Source organism: Hylobates moloch, unplaced genomic scaffold (genome assembly GCF_009828535.3).
Source record: "Hylobates moloch isolate HMO894 unplaced genomic scaffold, HMol_V3 SCAFFOLD_2, whole genome shotgun sequence".
Taxonomy (NCBI): Eukaryota; Metazoa; Chordata; class Mammalia; order Primates; family Hylobatidae; genus Hylobates; species Hylobates moloch.
Genome location: NW_026652277.1, coordinates 19,900,545 through 19,918,887, shown reverse-complemented (window position 1 = coordinate 19,918,887; position 18,343 = coordinate 19,900,545). Strand labels below are relative to the sequence as shown.

At 36.5% G+C, this 18,343-nt stretch overlaps 1 protein-coding gene across 1 annotated transcript in view; it reads right to left on the bottom strand.

Moving 5' to 3' along the window:
* The window catches only part of PLXDC2 (plexin domain containing 2), a 463,678-nt gene that overhangs the window by 46,603 nt on the left and 398,732 nt on the right, over nt 1-18,343 (bottom strand). The window lies entirely within an intron of this gene.

Sequence of the window (18,343 nt, the reverse complement as noted above, 5' to 3'; positions counted from 1 at the left end):
CATATATATGTCTATACATAAGTATATGTATACGTGTATATATGTATATGTATGTATAGGTATAGGCATATGTATATATGTATATGTGTATATGTATATATGTATATATGTGTATATATGTATATGTGTGTGTATGTATATGTATATACGTATATGTGTTTTTTTTTGTCAAGGTGTAGCATTTAATTTTAAAACTCTATGTCTCTGTGCTGTTTCTATGACTGTTATTTTCCCTTAGGATTTACATGCATATGGCATTGATATTCTGTATTTAGAAGGTATAATTCTCCAATATGGTAAAATATTTTAATGCATTGCCAAAATGATCTGTACCTACTATTAAATCTTGCCAACAATTAAAGTCCAGAAATAAAGAAAAGACTAAAATAGAAATATTCTTTGTCTGAAATTTTATTCACTTTAGAACTAACTCTTCTCCTGGGCTTAAAATAAAACACTACAGCCCATAAATTCCATAATATATTAATATCCTTTAGGGAACTGAGAGGCTGATGGGTTGGACAAAGCCATGCACAAATTTGCTCAAAATTCATAAATCTTACACAGAAGATGCCAAAATGTGCTCTTTTAAAGCTTCAGAATAAAGTTAAACTATAAATGCTGAAAATGTTAGTATTCGGCTTTGGGATTAAAAATGCACACAGACATGACTTTCCCCATGGAATAGTACCTAACCCATTTACAAGCTAAAGCATGTAACGAAAGAAAATCAAATGAAAAAAGTTTTAAGTAAATTGTACTTCCCTTTGTAAGTTTCCCTTGCAACTGATCAATCTCATTTTGTAGCTCATTTATTTTCTCTCTTACCTCTTTAACTTTCTATATACACAATCATGACCTTGACTTCATTCAGAGTTTCTTCCAGTGTTTTACGTCTTTTGTAATTTTTCATAATCCTTTTAGTTCTTTCATTTTCTTAATCACAGTGATACTATTTTTTTAAATGCTTACCAGCCTGTCAATATTATTCCGGTATTGGAGTGGACTGAAACTATTATACAAGGTGTGCCTAATTCACATTAGCTATCACTGTGACAATACATTCACGATTCACGTTAAGACATTGTGTAGAAGGGATTTGGGTAATCACTGTGAAAAGATATAAAAGCCTGTACACAAAACACATCTAAGGGCATTATGTATGGTGAGACCAATATCTAGCAAGGGCAGCTGTCCTTTTTCAGTCTGTCCTACTATCGGGCAGCTACTATCGGGCAGCTGTGAAATTCATTCAGGGAAATATATAAAATGTTCTGGGCTGGAAGATCTTAGAGGATGACTATCCTTTGAAAAAAAAAACCTCATAATCCCTTACCTTTTATCTTAGAAAAATGAAGCTGAATAAAATTTCTATGAAATAATATTAAAAGGAATACTTAATTCTATGAAAATGAGGGATTTTGGATAACAGTCACCAAATAATAGGCTGATTCTAGTCTCATTCAATGATCGGTGCTTTTAGGCATGTGTATGTGCAGATATCTTAAAGGGAAAGTTTTAAGAGATCAAGGCTGCAGTGAGCTTTGATCCTGCCACCGCACTCCAGCCAGAGTGACAGAGCGAGACCCTGTCTTTAAGAAAAAAATTGAAAAAAGAGAAGGTTTATGGTATTTATATATACTACAAATAAGACCAAAAATAAATGTTTGGAATAACCCATTATCATATTTCACTTCTTATGTGTATATGTACTCTTCTTTGTAATAATCTGCCTACGCATGTTTTCAGCAGTCAAGATCTTTTTGACACCTAACTTTTAAACTTTTCCTAACATCAGCTTTCTGTATCAAGTTATCATTTTTCTCTATTTAAAATATATCTTAAAATTATTGTTATTATTATTATTTTTGAGACGGAGTCTTGCTCTATTGCCTAGGCTGGAGTGCAGTGGTGCGATCTCGGCTCACTGCAACCTCCACCTCCTGGGTTCAAGCGATTCTCCTGTCTCAGCCTCCCAAGTAGCTGGGACTATAGGCACACACCACCATGCCTGGCTAACTTTTTTTGTATTTTTACTAGAGACAGGCTTTCACTATGTTGGCCAGGCTGGTCTCAAACTCTTAACCTTAGGTGATCCGCCTGTCTCGGCCTCCCAAAGTGCTGGAATTACAGGTGTGAGCCACTGAGTGCAGCCAAAAATTATTTTTGAAAAATAAAAATAAAATGTGTCTCGGCTTCTACCAAAGAATCCACAGGGGAAAAGAAAATCCTAGTACCTAACATTTTCAGCTAAATATGAAACCAAAGGGGTAAATAAACTATTTTCTCTTTTAATTTCATGCCAAGCCTTCGCATGGCTAAGATATTAGGGTTTTTAACTACAGAAAAAACTTAGTAGAGTTTTCCTAACAAGGATATTCATAGTGACTATGGAATACCAAAAATAGGCTGACAAAACACTTTCAAGGTTTGGAGGTACAGAACAGAGTGACTCTCTGTGCCATTTATTCTACCAATTTCAGAATAGTCACTTATGTTCAAACAGGTCATTTATATGCATAACCTGAGATTATAAGGATGAATGTTTACTCCTTATCGAATCCATCAAGTTTTCTGAACATGGAAGAAAAATCCCCCTCACTCCGTTCTTATCATCAGTGTAGAAAGACAGATCTGTGTCTAAACCACCTGGCTAACATAAATATGGAACCTTTGGGGCTTCCAAGAATAACATCAGATCTCACACTGCTGGACCTAAAGGACCAGCATCTTTTCAATCCTGACTTCTTTTCTGCAAAATGGACATAATAGTAAGAGCTATCTCCTGACGGTTGTGAAGATCTGAGAGGATGCTTATAAAGTGGTTGGCATTGTGCTTAAAATATAATAAATCCTCAATGGAATGGCTGTACTAATGTTAGTGCCACTCATATTACTTGTTATTCTATTGATTAGTATACTTTGTTATATTGATTCTTCAGTATTATTGTTAATACTATTACTAACTCTCGTTAATATTCTGTTGATTACTACCTTCATTCCTCTCAATCATGGCTGCACAGGTCAATGAGAGGACTTCTTGAAATTATTCATGGAAAGAAGGAATCCATTCCCTCACGGAAGCTTAGGGGCATGCTGAGTGAAACCAAGGACATTTCAGTGAATAGTTTTTCAAGCGGAAAGGCCAAGATCAGCCTCTCACGTACTTGCAACTACCCGAAGGGAACCATGTTGTCCCAAACAGTAGCTTGGACCTGGGATATAGAATCCATAGCCACTATCTGAAAAACAAAAGCCTAGCTTCTGAGGTCTAGTAGCTTATCTAAATAAGATCAACCCTTCAGTGGTTATCTGTAAGCAGCTTCTTTGGAAAACTGCAGAAAACTCAATCAATCTCAAGTTCTTTAGTGCCTGAATTTATGCATAATGTTAATAAAAACCTTTGGATCTCCCAAGAAAGCAGGGATTAATTTAGTTGCTGGAGATATTCATTTAGCCTGTGTGTGTGTGCCTCAGTACTGGAACCTTAGACACTGATGTTCTCCACAACCATACAATCCTTTTGCTATTTGCTGTGGTTTGATGCACATTATAGCTCTCCAGGAAAGTAAATGAGCAGAATTCTATGTGTGTGCTGTGTAGCTCAGGGAGACAGAATCAGAAGCAGGAAAAAAAAAAAAAGAAAGAAACTCCGAAAACAAAATTAACAACAACAGCTCGGTAGAGCTTTGAATTTCATTTTAGTTTGTGTTACGAGAACTATTAAATTGTGCCACATAGGACAGAAAGAAAACAAAATGAAAACACTGAGCAACACTTGTACAGGGTATTTATATTTCACTGCTTTGCACCAATACTGGCAAAACATGGCTCAAACAATGACTTTAACATGGACAGAATCACGCTGCTTAGGAAAATGGATATTATAAAGCTGTATTTATCGCACTGACTGCCCCTTAGCTACTGCAGCACCAAGTCTCCTGAAATGTAAAGCTCTATGTCTTCAATGTGGAACAGAACACGTTTAGTTGAGGGAGTGCGCACTGGTCCTGACCTAACCTGTTCCACCAAACCACCTTTGCAAACAGACTCCACTGTGTGGGCATATGACACTTCCACGAGTTGTACAGTTGCAAGGGCTTTGGTCTCAAAGTGTTGGGGGATGGGATTCAAGAAGAAGTTAAGGTTCCCTTGGACTTTAAAACTCTGGGATTTGCTGGCCGGGCACGGTGGCTCACATCTGTAATCCCAGCACTTAGTGAAGCTGAGGCCAGGGGATCAGTTAAGGCCAGGAGTTTGAGATCAGTCTGGGCAACACAGTGAGATCCCATCTCTACAAACATTAAAAAAGAAAAAGTAGGTGGGCATGGTGGTACACACCTGTAGTCCCAGCTACTCAGGTGGCTCAAGTGGGAGGATTGCTTGAGCTCAGGAGTTCCAGGCTGAAGTGAGCCATGATTGCACCACAGCACTCTAGCCTGGGTGACAGAGTTAGACCATGCCTGCCTCTAAAAAAATAAATAAAAACAACTCTTTGATTAGGCAAAGTTGGTGCTGCTATGTTTTTTTTTAGATAATGAATGGCTTTAATAGGAGAATAGCAAACAAATGACTATATACTCTACTGGACCATATTAGAAGCAACCCTCCTGGCAGGATAGCACGGTGATAAAGAGCACAGAGCATGCCTGGAAATCAGAGCCCTTGGTGCTATAGACCAGCTACATTCCTTAGAAACCATGTGACTATGAACAAATTACTTAAATCCCTGAGCTTCTGAGACTTCAAGTGTAAAATGGGATTACAAATAGTACTTTCTTCTCAGGGTGCTGTGAGGATTAAGTGAGTTAAACTTGCAAAGCCCTCAGAAGACTGCCTGGTATATCGTTAATAATTGCTAGATAATTTTATGATTATTATCAACTGCATGGGCAGGTTCTGTGAATATTTTAAAGCAAAACATGAATCACATGATCACAAATGTTAAATTTTATGCCTTCTAATTAGAGATGCTGGTTCACCAAGGATAAGCTTTTTATTATTATTATTATATTATTATTATTATTAGGCTTTACTTGAGAATTTTAAGAAACCTGGAAGAATTTATTCATAGGAATTTTAAAAAAACTATACCTACTTTATGAAAACATCAAAGTGCCTCTTTTCTTTCTTCTTATTTTACTTTTACAGAGGCCAAATTTGCATATTGAAAATACAGGGATTTTAAATGTACAATTTACCAAATTTTTATAGCTGTATATACCAAGTAATCATCACCCAAATCATATGAAACACTTCCATTCCCCCATAAAGTTCTCTTGCCTCCACCTACAGTCATCCTAACAGCCCTGATCAATACCGCATAGGCAACAACTATGCTGATTTCCATTATTGTAGATTAGCTTGATTTTACTTGAAATTCACATAAATCGAATCATACTACATGTACTCCACTGTGTCCGGCATCTTTTGTTTAACAATATTTTAGGACGCAGCTGTTTTATTGCATGTATCACTAGTTCATATTTTTTTTCTGCTGAATAGTAATCCCTTGTGTAACATGCACTCAATTTGTTTATTCTTCTGTTGATGAGCATCTGGACCATTTCTAGTTATTGACAATTATGAATTAAGTTGCTATGAATATTCTCTTACAAGTTTTGTGTGTGTGTGTGTGTGTGTGTGTGTGTGTGTGTGTGTGTGGACATGTTTCCTTTTTTAAATAAATACATAGAAGTGGAATTCCTGGCATAAAAGGACAGAACTTTATAAGAAACTGCCAAAGAGTTTTCTAAAGTGATTGCACAACATCACACTCCAATCAGAAATGTATAGAGTTCAAATGCACCATATCCTTATCAATATTAGTGTTGTGTAGTGTTTAGCTATCCTAATGGGCATGATATGGTATCCCATTCAGGTTTTGGTTGTTTATTGTTACTTTTTAGGAGTTATTTATATTTTCTGGATATAATATAAGTATACTGTAAATATTTTCTCTTATCCTGTAACCTGCCTTTTCATTTTCCTAACAGAGTTTTTGATGAACACAGAATTTATTTATTTACTTATTTTTAGAGATAGCGTCCTGTTCTGTCACCCAGGCTGGAGCTGGAGTGAGGTGATCATGTCAATCTCCCAGGCTCAAGTGATCCTCCTGACTTGGGCCTCCCACATAGCTGGGACTACAGGAATATACCATTATGTCTGGTTAATTTTTTAATTTTTTTGTAGAGACAGAGTCTCGCCAGTCTGGTCTCCAACTCCTGAGCTCAAGTGCTCCTCCTGCCTTGGTCTCCCAGAGTGCTGGGATTACAGGCGTGAGCCACTGTGCCCAGCTCCAGGCTTTGAATTTTGATGTTTATAATTTTTAAAAAATCCGTCTTCTTAGAGATATTAAATTTAATAAAATTTGCAAAAAAACAGCTTATGACTGTGTTAATATTCTCTATTATTTGTCGATTTTCCATTTTCTTTTTTGACTCTTATTTCCTTCTTTTAAAATTATGATATTTTTAATAAAATTTTTAATAAAATATCATAATTTTAAACACAATTATTTTGAGCTAATCTTAATTGGCTTATCTACTTAAATTGGACACGTGAGTTATTAATTTTAAAACTTTTTTCCTTTCTAATCCTTTCTAATATAAACATTTAGAACTATAAATTTCCTTCTAAATACTTTTTAGCAGCATTCTATAAACTTTGGTATTTTGTATCAGTTATCATTCCATCAAAATATTTTGTAATTTTGCTTATAGTATTTTTCTTCAATATATATTTTACATATATCAAATATTTATATATATTTGTATATATTTGTCAATATTTATACATATATTAGAAGTTTGATTTGCTTTTCACATTTGAGGATTTTGTAGATATCATATTTTTCCTCCTAACTTCATTAAGCATGATTGACAAATAAAAATTGTATATATTTACAGCACACAGCATACTTTTTTGTTATATATATATACATTGTGGAATGATTAAACCAAGGTAATTAACATATCTATTCACCTAATATACTTATCATTTTTGTGTGTGGTAAAAACATTTAAGATCTACTTTCTTATCAATAGACATTATATTGTTACTGCTTCTCGTTTGATTCTTTTGCAGTCAGAGAATGTAGTCTATAAGACCACAATCTAGAAATTTAATATTTTTTATGGCTCAACATATGGTCTACCTTGGTGACCATCTCATGTGAACTTGAAAATAAAAACCCTCCAGGAACACTGCTGGATTACGACAAAGTGGTTGTCAGTATTGTTCAAATATATATCCTTCTTAATGTTTTTTTTTGGTCTAACTTAAAAAAATTATAATGGTTCCTAATGAAATGACACTGTTTTCCTTTTTTTTTTTTTTTTTTTTTGAGACAAGGTCTCACTCTGTAGCCCAGGCTGGATTGAACTGGCATAACCATGACTCACTGCAGCCTGGACCTCCTGGGCTCAGGAGATCCTCCCACCTCAGCCTCCCGTGTAGCTGGGACTACAAGTGCCCGCCACCATGCTCGGCTAATTTTTTTGTATTTTTAGTAGAGATGGGGTTTCACCATGGTGCCTAGGCTGGTCTCGAACTCCTGGGACCAAGCAATCTGCCCGCTTTGGCCCCCCAAAGTGCTGGGATTACAGGTGTAAGCCACTATGCCCAGCAACTTTTTTTCCTTTTTATATTTTCTTCTGTTAATTCTCTTTGTCTTTAAATCTAGTTTAAGCCTACTTAATTTGATACTTATATAGGCAATCCAGCTTTTCTGTGGTTATGTTTGCAGTGTATATATTTTTCTATAATTTTACCTTGAAGTATTTTATATATTTGTCTTTATTTTTCACATACATTTCTTATACACAGCATAGAGTTGGATCTGGCATTCTTAAAAGTCGGTGTGATAGCCTATGCTTTTAATGAAACTTTATTTTATTTACATTTGAAATAGTTACTGGTATGGTTGTATTTGGTCTGCCATTTAGCTATTTGTTTTTTTTGTGTTCATCTGTTATATGGCCCTTTGTTCCTTCTCTCTTGTCTTTTTCAGGTTAAACAAATATTTCTTAGAATTCCATTTAAATTCCTCCAGTGAATTTTGAGCTGTATGTTTTTGCATTTTTTTTTCTTTAGTGGCTGTTGAGTATATTAACTGTGTTAAAAATCACTTATGGCTGACACTTTATCCAACAAGTTGTTAATTTATTACTGTAACTGAAATAACATTTGGTCACAGTAGCTTACAAAACTGTTATAAATTAGTTTCAGATAATTAACTGCTGCCCTTACTACCCAAGTTACAATAAAAATCTTGCACAAATAATAATTTGAGCTCTGAAGAATAAAACCAAAGCAAAAATTAGTCTTAATGGGAGCAGCAAGCCATTGAAAACCTAGCTGTTTAGAAGAAGATTAACTAAATTTACCATCTAATGGATTAAACTACTCTCTTTAAAGCATTATGCCATTTTGAGACTAGCATATCTTTTCTACCCATCGACCATAAACATCAATTCCTTTTTTTTTTTTTTTTTGCTTAAAGTGGATCTGCATATTACGTGAGCAATATGCATGGCTAATTCAAGCACACATGAATGAAATTTAGTGTTGAAATCATACAAACTCAAGGAATGCTACCAAGTTTAGGAGGCTTTACAGATCAGCAGTTGGCTTCTTTCCCATTCCTATTTCATGTTTTATGGGTCTTTCAACTCCTAAACACCATGGCCTCTGCCCTCTTCCCACTCACTCTCACCATATTACTTGTGTCTCACTTTTTGGAGAAAACAGCAATCTCAGATGAAAACCCCTCAACTTCTCCCCCGTCTCCCTCCCCTCATTCATGCTGATTGGCCCCACTCATGCTTGTGGATGTATCACTTCACTCCCAGTCATCTTTTGACTCTTTTTCTTCTTTATGGGGTCTTTCTCCTCAGCGCCTGTGACAGGTAAACAGCAGCGTTAAGAATCTCTACTTCCCTTCTTCCCTTTCTCTTGAAAAAGCAGTCTGTCCTTGTGGACTCCAATTTCCTCATTGTCCACAGAATCCTCAAATTCTGCCTGGAGATTGTACAATGGTGGATTGTTACGCAATCCAGTCAAGATCAACGCACGTCTTTACGCCACAAAATCTCATGGTCACTTTTCTGTGTGTGTTTTTTTAACTTGACTTGTCTGCAGCATTGGCACTGTTCACTACTTCCTCCTTGAAATTTTCTTCTTCTTTGGTTTCTGTGATAACAGACTTTGTTTTCTTGCTGTCTCTATGACATTCTTGATTTTATTCACAGAATCTTAAATCCTGTATTCCCTCTCTAGTCTTTGGCCCTCCTTTCCTTCCTTCTTCCCTCCCTCCCTCCCTCCCTCTCTCCCTTCCTTCTTTCCTTCGTTGTTTCCTCCCTCCCTTACTCCCTCCCTCCTTCCTTCCTTCCTTCCTTCCTTCCTTCCTTCCTTCCTTCCTTCCTCCTTCCTTCCTTCCTTCCTTCCTTCCTTCCTTCCTTCCTTCCTTCCTTCCTTCCCTCCCTCCCTCCCTCCCTCCCTCCTTCCTTCCTTGTCTTCCTGCCTTTTTTCTTATTTTTTAGTGTTTTTTTGGAGACTCACTCTCACCCAGGCTGGAGTACAGTGGTGCAATCATGGCTCACTGTAGCCTCAACCTTCCAGTCTCAAGCAATCCTCCCACCTCAGCCTCCCCAGTAGCTAGGACTACTACAGGTGTGTGCCACCACACTTGGCTAATTTTTGTATTTTTTTGTAGGGACGGGGTTTCCCTGTGTTGCCCAGGCTGGTCTTGAGCACCTGGGCTCAGGTGATCCACCTAGCTCAGCCTCCCAAAATGCTGGGATTACAGGCATGAACCACGGTGCATGGCCACTCTTTTTATCTTTATACTATCCTCCCATACCTAATTCATCTCCTTAACTTCAACTATCATTTATATGCTGCTGATGCCTAAATTTGTATCTTATGCTTATATTTCTCAAGTGAATTTCAGGTTTATATAGAAAAATGCCTACTGACATTTTCATTTAGATGTCAACATCAACATGCTCAAATTAAATTCATTGCTTACCCCCTTTCTTTTCCTGTATTTCCTATTCAAAGGCACCACTGTCCACCCAGATAACTTACACCCACGTCCTGGGAACCACCTTCGTCACTTTCCTGTGATGTAAATCACACATCCAGTCAGATATTAGCTTATGTATCTTCTACTTCATTAGTAAATACTTCTCATGTGCATTCTCTTTTTTTATTCCTGTTGTCAATTACTACTTTTTTTTAGCCTCTGACCATTGCTTCTAAGGACTACTGGTATAACCTCCTAACTAGATTTTCTGGCCTCTCAGTCTTACTCCCGTCCCTCCTGTTCCCTGCAATACTTCAAGGGTCAACTACTGAACATGTAAAATGTGTCCTGACACTCCCTTATCAAAATGACACAAATGGTTCCCAGGGTCTCTAGGTTAAAGTTCAAACTCCATTGCCTGGCATAAAAGACTATGAATGTTGACGCCCCACTTATTCTGATACTTTATGGCTGGTGAGGCTGAGAAATAAGCCCACCTTCTCAGCCTCACCAGCATTAAAGTACTATGTATATATCTTTACCCCAGGAAAATCAAATCTGGCAGCTCTTTATAGTTACTCAACCAGATCTTGATGTTTCATGCTTCTGAACCTCTTTCTATGTCAATCCCTTTCCTGATATTCTTTTCTTCTCTCCCTTTTCTCAGAAATCCTGCCCATACTTCAAAACTTGGATCAAGTATCACCTATTCTTGTAATTTCATTTCTGTTTTAGATACCTCTTCTCTGTTCTTCTATAGTTTTTCTTGAGTCTATCTTTGCACTCTTCACACTATACTTAAATATCAATTTACTTCTCTATGTCATCCCCTTAGGCCACTTGCTTCTTTAGGACAGGCATCAGACCATATAGGTCTTTGCATCTTCATCACCTGACAATGGGCCTGGTACACAATAGTTGAAGAAATGTTTCTCCAGCAAATCAAACCAAGTTGAATCAATTCAGCATCAATGTTAATTAATGTTTTAGTGACATACATATTTTAGTGGTATATGGCCGTCTACCATAATCACTAGACATTTCATGTTTAAAAAAGAATAATCACTTTACACATGTAGAACACACCGAGAAGGGGCATTGGAAATATTGGGTAACACAACACCTGTTCCTGGGGCCCCTCATATAGCTCAGATTCCAAAATCTAATGGTATATGGAAGTTTCTTTCCTCCAGTAGAAGGTTCCCTGGTCTGGCTTTCTGATAGGAACGGGGCAGGTAGAAAATGAGACAGGAGGCGGGCACTGAAAGGAAAGTAGGTATCCACCAGAGGGAGGTGGTCAAGCATTTTGCTGATGGCAAATGGAAAGTGCATTTAGAGCTACTTTGTGGAAGCCATCTGTGTGCATTTCCTAAGAGGCACTCTGCTATATCATCTCGTTCTGTGTTATATCAGCAGCGTAAACTCTAACTACACATTCTATCTACAAATTAACCCGCAGGGGAAAAAGTATATCCTGATGGGATTTTTCTTTTTCTCTTATTTTCCTATGCTGGACAACGATTTGTAAAACTATTAGGCCGAACAATGAAATTGCAACCTTTCTAGGTCAAAAGTGTTTTGTAAAAATCAGCAATTTCATATGGTTCAACAAAATACGGAAAATGTAACTAACTATATTTACTAAAACAAATACATTTGTCAACAGCTTAAATCAGGGGTGTCCAATCTTTTGGCCTCCCTGGGCCATACTGGAAAAAGAAGAATTGTGTTGGACCACACATAAAATACACTAACACCAACAATGGCTGCTGCGGGATGGACAAGCTTGGCTTAAATTGACTCATTTTCACTTACTATATTAACATGAATTAGGAGGTATAATGGATATAATGCTTTTGGATTCCTTTCCCCGGCAGAGTAAGATGCCGTTTCTACATGTAAATAGAAATAATTTCTTGTTGCCACCAATTAAAATACTGTTTCAGGAGAGCCAGGAAGTATAGGTGACGACCAATGGACCAATGGGTAGTTTCAGAGTAAAATACGTTATTCTTCTTTTGGTCAGATATCCATTCAACTCTTGATACTCAAAGTGTAGTCTGTGGCTTGGTGGCAACTGCATTATCAAAGTGTTTGTAAAAAATGTAATGCAAAGGTTTGGGCTTCACCGCAGAACTACCATATCAGCATATGCACTTTAACAAGAATCTCCACCCACAGTAATTCTCAGGGTTCTTAATATTTATGCAACATTGAATCAGACCATTTATTATCAACTTAACATTGGAATAATCTGGGAATTAAAAACAAATTGGTGCTCTGGTTCCAGCCCTAGAGGCTAATATTTAATTGTTATGGAGAACAGTTTGAGTGTAGAAATTTTGTAAGTTGGAATAATAAAATAACAATTACATCTCAGACTGGAACCAGGGGATTTAAATGTACAGAAAAAGTTAAGAACCACAACTCTAGATAAAAGTTTGGGAGAGAAATCCTAAATTCCAGGGAAATCTCAAATTAACATTGTAAAGTAGAAGAACTTTTCGGTATGATGATACATATATACTTAGAATAGGGTTAGTGCTGCCATGAAAAGTAGTCAATCAAAGCAAAACGTAAAAGTAAATGTCAAGATGTTTTACAGTTTTTAAAAAAGAAAGTGATAGATATTCAATAGCCTGTCAAAATGAAATAACAGTTTCCCTTTGCTCATAGGACTATGATCTACACAAAAGAAGTGTATGAAAAAAATCAACGAAAAGTAGAAAAAAGGGAAAGATATGTTTTGATGATTTATGTATGAAAGTCAAAAAATAATTTGACTGAAACGACAAATGACTAGACACTTGATCTATCACTACAGACTTGGTAATAAAAATATAACCTTAGAAGTATTCCAGGGAAAAGGCAGAATAATGTTCTAAAATTTTATCTTGGGATGAAAAGTCTTATGATATCTTCAGAAACAGAAAGCTGAGAACAACAGAAATAGAATTTAGACCAGCCATTCCATAGGACTTCATTCAAAGTATATCTGTTTTAGTTCTTAGAAATCAATCACCTTGCAGATTTTGTACCTCTGAATTAACTTAAACATGATCTTCAAACTGCTTAATGTATCAACTTTGGTATCTCCTTGATGGGGACACCATCCTCTGACTTAAAAATGCAGCCTTTCAGAGTTCAGGTTTATAAAATTCCCAGCAATAAGAAGAAATGATAAAAATGCTATCACATGGAGTTCTGATACTTTAAATATTATTCAACAATTAAGAACTTATATTTAAATATTTTTAAGCAAAGCTTTACTCGATCAAAGAGAAGAAACTTTAAATGAACCAAGAGATAATGCAGTTTTGGGTACTTTTATAAATCTCAGTTAACCAATTTTGAAGAAAGAAATCTAATCGGAATTTCAGAGCTTGAAATAATTTTAACATCTGTAGTGTAGCAGAGTGGCACAATTCAGTTTGCTAGACTGAGTTGAATCTGGTTGAAGACTTTAGTTTTCAATTAAAAATCCTGCCATTGATTCAACTTGCAAATGTCTTCTCAGCCCTGGGTATAACTTTATCCAGTTTGCATTTTGAAGACATTTACATTTCTAATTAGGAAGTGAATGCCACTTGGAAGCAACCTAATCAAATGTCAAAGAAGACATTTAATAGTTGTACCTGCTAAAATATATAGCTAGGTCATTTTTTAAAAAATGTAACTCTTCTAGTCAGCTACTGCTAGGATTTGAAAATCCAAAAGAAATGTTATAAATGCATATAAATGCATTTCCAAAAGAAAATGTTATAAATGCATATAACCATTACTCAAAGAAATACAGATATTTTAAAAATACAGCCGGGTGCAGTGGGTCACACCTGTAATCCCAGCACTTTCGGAGGCCGAGAGGGGTGGATCACCTGAGCTCAGGAGCTTGAGATCAGCCTGGCCAACATGGTGAAACCCCATTTCTACTAAAAATACAAAAATCAGCCGGGCATGATGGCATGTGCCTGTAATCCCAGCTACTTGGGAGGCTGAGACAGGTGAATCGCTTGAACCCAAAGGTGGAGGTTGCAGTGAGCCAAGATCGCACCACTGCACTCCAGCCCGGGGGACAAAGCGAGACACTATCTCAAAAAAAAAAAAAAAATACATTCTAGGATTCTAGGTACCCCTTACGGGTGAATTAAATCCACATTTCTAGAGAAACCAAGAAGGCTTAAAGAATCTTAAATCAGATTTTGAACATAAACTAGAGCATAGCCCTGTAATTTAGAGATCACATGCCAAGGATTCTGACAACACTGAAACACACAAGAGAATGAATGCATTGTGATTTTCACAGAAAGGATTAAATGGAAATGAATACACAATTACATGAGAAAAGGAAATTTCACTTTCAAATACTTTAAGTATAATCAGCTATTACAGAAAAGGTGAACTATAGTAGGTATAAGTAAAATAGCTTATTGCGGCATTTCCCATGGGAAGGTTGATTGTAAGAGATCTAAGCTGGACACGGTGGCTTACACCTGTAATCCCAGCACTTTGGGAGGCCGAGGCAGGTGGATCACCTGAGGTCAGGAGTTTGAGACCAGCCTGACCAACGTGGTGGAAACCCTGTCTCTACTAAAAATACAAAATTAGCCGGGTGTAGTGGAACACACCTGTAGTCCCAGCTACTCGGGAGGCTGAGGCAGGAGAATTGCTTGAACCCAGGAGGCAGAGGTTGCAGTGAGCCAAGATCGCATCACGGCACTCCAGCCCGGGGGACAGTGTGAGACTCCATCTCAAAAAAAAAAAAAAAAAAATCAATTCTGTGAAAGAGAAGGACTACCATGATGTTGTTAAAGACTTAGAATTTACGTCAAGGCTAAATAGATTCACATCCCAGCTCTGCCATGTGCTAGCTACATAACTTAACATTTTTGCACCTCTGTTTCCTTGTCTATAAAGAATAAATAATGATAGACCAAGTCAGGGATGTTGTGTGAAGTAAAAGAGTTAATTTAGGTATAGCATTTAGAATGGTGTCTGGGACATAGCAACCATTCAATTCAATAAACATTCTTCCTCTCTCCTCTTCTTCTACCACTTTTTCTTCCTTTGTCTTTCCTCTCCCTTCTCCTCTTCTTCCTCTTCTGTTTTTCACATAAACAAGAGACAGATAAGCTATTTGATTATAACTACATATTACTCTAAACTTAAATTACACATGTAACTAGAAATATTTCAGTTGGAGATAAAATGGTGTCTTTACATAAGATCTTCTTTTTAATTTTTTTATTTAGTTTTTTTTACGGACAGGGTCTTTCTATGTTGCCCAGTTTGGCCTTGAACTCCTGGGCTCATACAATCCTCCCCCCTCAGCCTCCTGAGTAGCTGGGACTACAGGCCCATGCCACCACACCTGGCCCTACGATGGATCATCTGCGTTTTTAGAACCAGCCATTTCAATGGTCAATCAAAGCTCTATCTTACTAAAGAGACCTGAATTTATTAGGTATCTTTCTCTTTTGTTTCAATTTTTTCATGTTCCTTTTCCCAAATTATTTAGAGAGCTTAGAATTTCCACTCAACCGTGAAGACTAATAAAACTTCCCCAATCAAACAACTATCCTGAAACTTTAAGAGGCTCTAACTGGACCTAATATAAATATATCAGGAAACTCACTGTACAATTGAAGATTCATCAAGAGTGACTTAGCAGATTGTAACTCTCAATGAGAAACCCTGTTGTGTGACTTAGGTGTCCAGCTGCTCAGAAGTATTTAATGCTTGCATATCAAAGAAGAAAGAAAAATCTCGTGGAAACTGAATGTATAATCATGTCAGCAGTGGATCCCACTAAGAAAATCAACTATTTTAACCCATGGAAATGACCCAGAAACACTCAGAGAGAAAGTAATGCAATAACTAAGAAAGACAACGTAGGGAAAGGCAGTCATTTGTTTCTAGCTACTTATTTACTACTTTGAAAAATGTCACCCTTTTTCCAGAAAAGTACAGGCCCCTAAATAAAAATGCTTTTAAGAACAGCCAATTAGTCACCAAAAAGTAACTGTGAGATGACAGACCTGTCAATCTGCTTTATTATTGCAACAATGGTATTTTCTATATGTAGTCCCATAAATTCATGTTGTAAACCTTAAATATACATAATAAAACTTATTTTAAAAAACAGCGGTCCAATGAAATAAATTAAATCAAGAAATCAAATGTGCTAAAATTCTTTGCAACAATACAGAGAAATTTACAAAAATTTATTAGCTTGCATGTTTTTAAAAATCAACCTCAGTAAATGTTAGAAAATATTAAATTAGGCACACTTATTCATTATTACCTCAATCTTGCAGAAATGTTTATTAAATTGGAGTGAAAGGACAATTCTGAAATGTTTTCAATATGCTTAATTAAATAATGAAGTTAGATTTAAATTGGTAATCCTTCCTGCATCTCCACATTCCATAAAATATAAAACAATAGCACACTAACTTAGGATGCTATAAAAAGCAATGTGTGATTTCCCTTAAGTACCCTTTTGAAGAACGATTAATCTTAATACTAGTCAGGGGCTGGTCTGTTCTAACTGCACTTGAATGTTTTCAAGAAAAGTGCTTTGTTAACAACCATAGAAATAAAAAGAGTTTGAAGTCTAATTGTGATATTTTGGAATTCTCATGAATGCCTGCTGCATATCAATTATGTAAATATCATCTGAGAATCCAACAGCTGACTCTCTAGTATACCAAAAATCCTATGCTTAAATCATAGGATTTACTTAACAATTTCTTAGCATCATAAGGCACTGCTTTAAGAAAATCCTCGAAGTTTTATGATTCTTTGATGGCTCAAACAAAACTAAGTACTTTCATTGGGATAATTGGTAATGTTCTAGAAAACTCTTTATCAAAGTATATTCCATACAACATTAAGTGCATGTCATATTACTCATAAAAAAAGTGTTGGCTGGGCGTGGTGGCTCACGCTTGTAATCCCAGCACTTTGGGAGGCCGAGACAGGCGGATCACCTGAGGTCAGGAGTTCAAGACCAGCCTCGCCAACATGATGAAACCCCGTCTCTATTAAAAATACAAAAATCAGCCAGGCGTGGTGGTGGGCGCCTGTAATTCCAGCTACTCAGGAGGTTGAGACAGGAGAATCTCTTGAACCCGGGAGACGGAGGTTGCAGTGAGCCGAGATCGTGCCACTACATTCCAGCCTGGGCAACAATGAGTGAAAGGCTGTCTCAAAAAAAAAAAAAAAAAAAAAAAAGTGTTAAGAGCAAGCAGTGGAGACAGGCCAGTATGAATTCTTTATAACCGTCTTGAAGATTACTTAGGATGCATGTTCTCTCAAAGCAGAGATTTGTCTAAGCCTTGTTCACTTCTGTAGCCCCAAGCCAGCAGCAATGCTTGGCAATTAGCAAGCATCGAGCAGAAATCAATGAATGAATGAATGAATGATCAGTTTTCCAGCAGGGAAATTTTTTTAATTTTTCTTTTCCAGAGTCTCTCACACGTATTCGATCACAAGAATCCTTTGTTTGTTTTTTCCTATTAGCAGGATAGAATATTTTAGATAAACAAAATAAAGAAAGAAGGAAAGGAAGGGAAGGAAGGAAAGAAAGGAAGGAGAGAGAAAGCATAGAGAAAAATCTAACAAATATACATATAATGACCACCCATATTAAGATTTAAATGAAACAAGTAACAGAGAAGTCTCTTGGGGACTCTTCCCCCATTCCATTAACTTTATACCCCATCTCTTCCCTCAAAATGAGGTAACTCCAGCACAGGGCTTATGTCCGCATGCTACTAACATCCTCCCCTGAGAAATTCTGAATTGAAGGATTGCTTAAGTCCCTTTACGCCGTAAGATTTTAATATATTTCTAGCTAGTATATATTTCGCAGATGATCATTTCTAAAACTATCCACTTACTGCATTAATACAATGATGAATAAGAAATGAATGAAATAAAACACTACAAAATGATGCAAGACAATGGGAAATTGATATAATAATGGTATTTATGAACAGGCTAACTGGTCTTTCTTTCAGACAGATTGATATAAACTCTAAAGACATATATAGATATAAACAATGTCCTAAAAAGGCATAGAAGTACTAGCTAGTTAACCTAAACTGAGGGATTTTGAAACTATTCTCTACCATTATAGAGAAAAACATGCCTAACATGTATATATTGGATTTTGACTTACTCAAGAAATCATCTAGAGCTTTAAAGGCAACACCATGCCTAGATCAAAGTCACAATGTGCTCACATTTACATCAAGATGCTGCCAAGAAGAGGACACCCTTTCCCTGAGCTGAATAAACAATTACTAATGA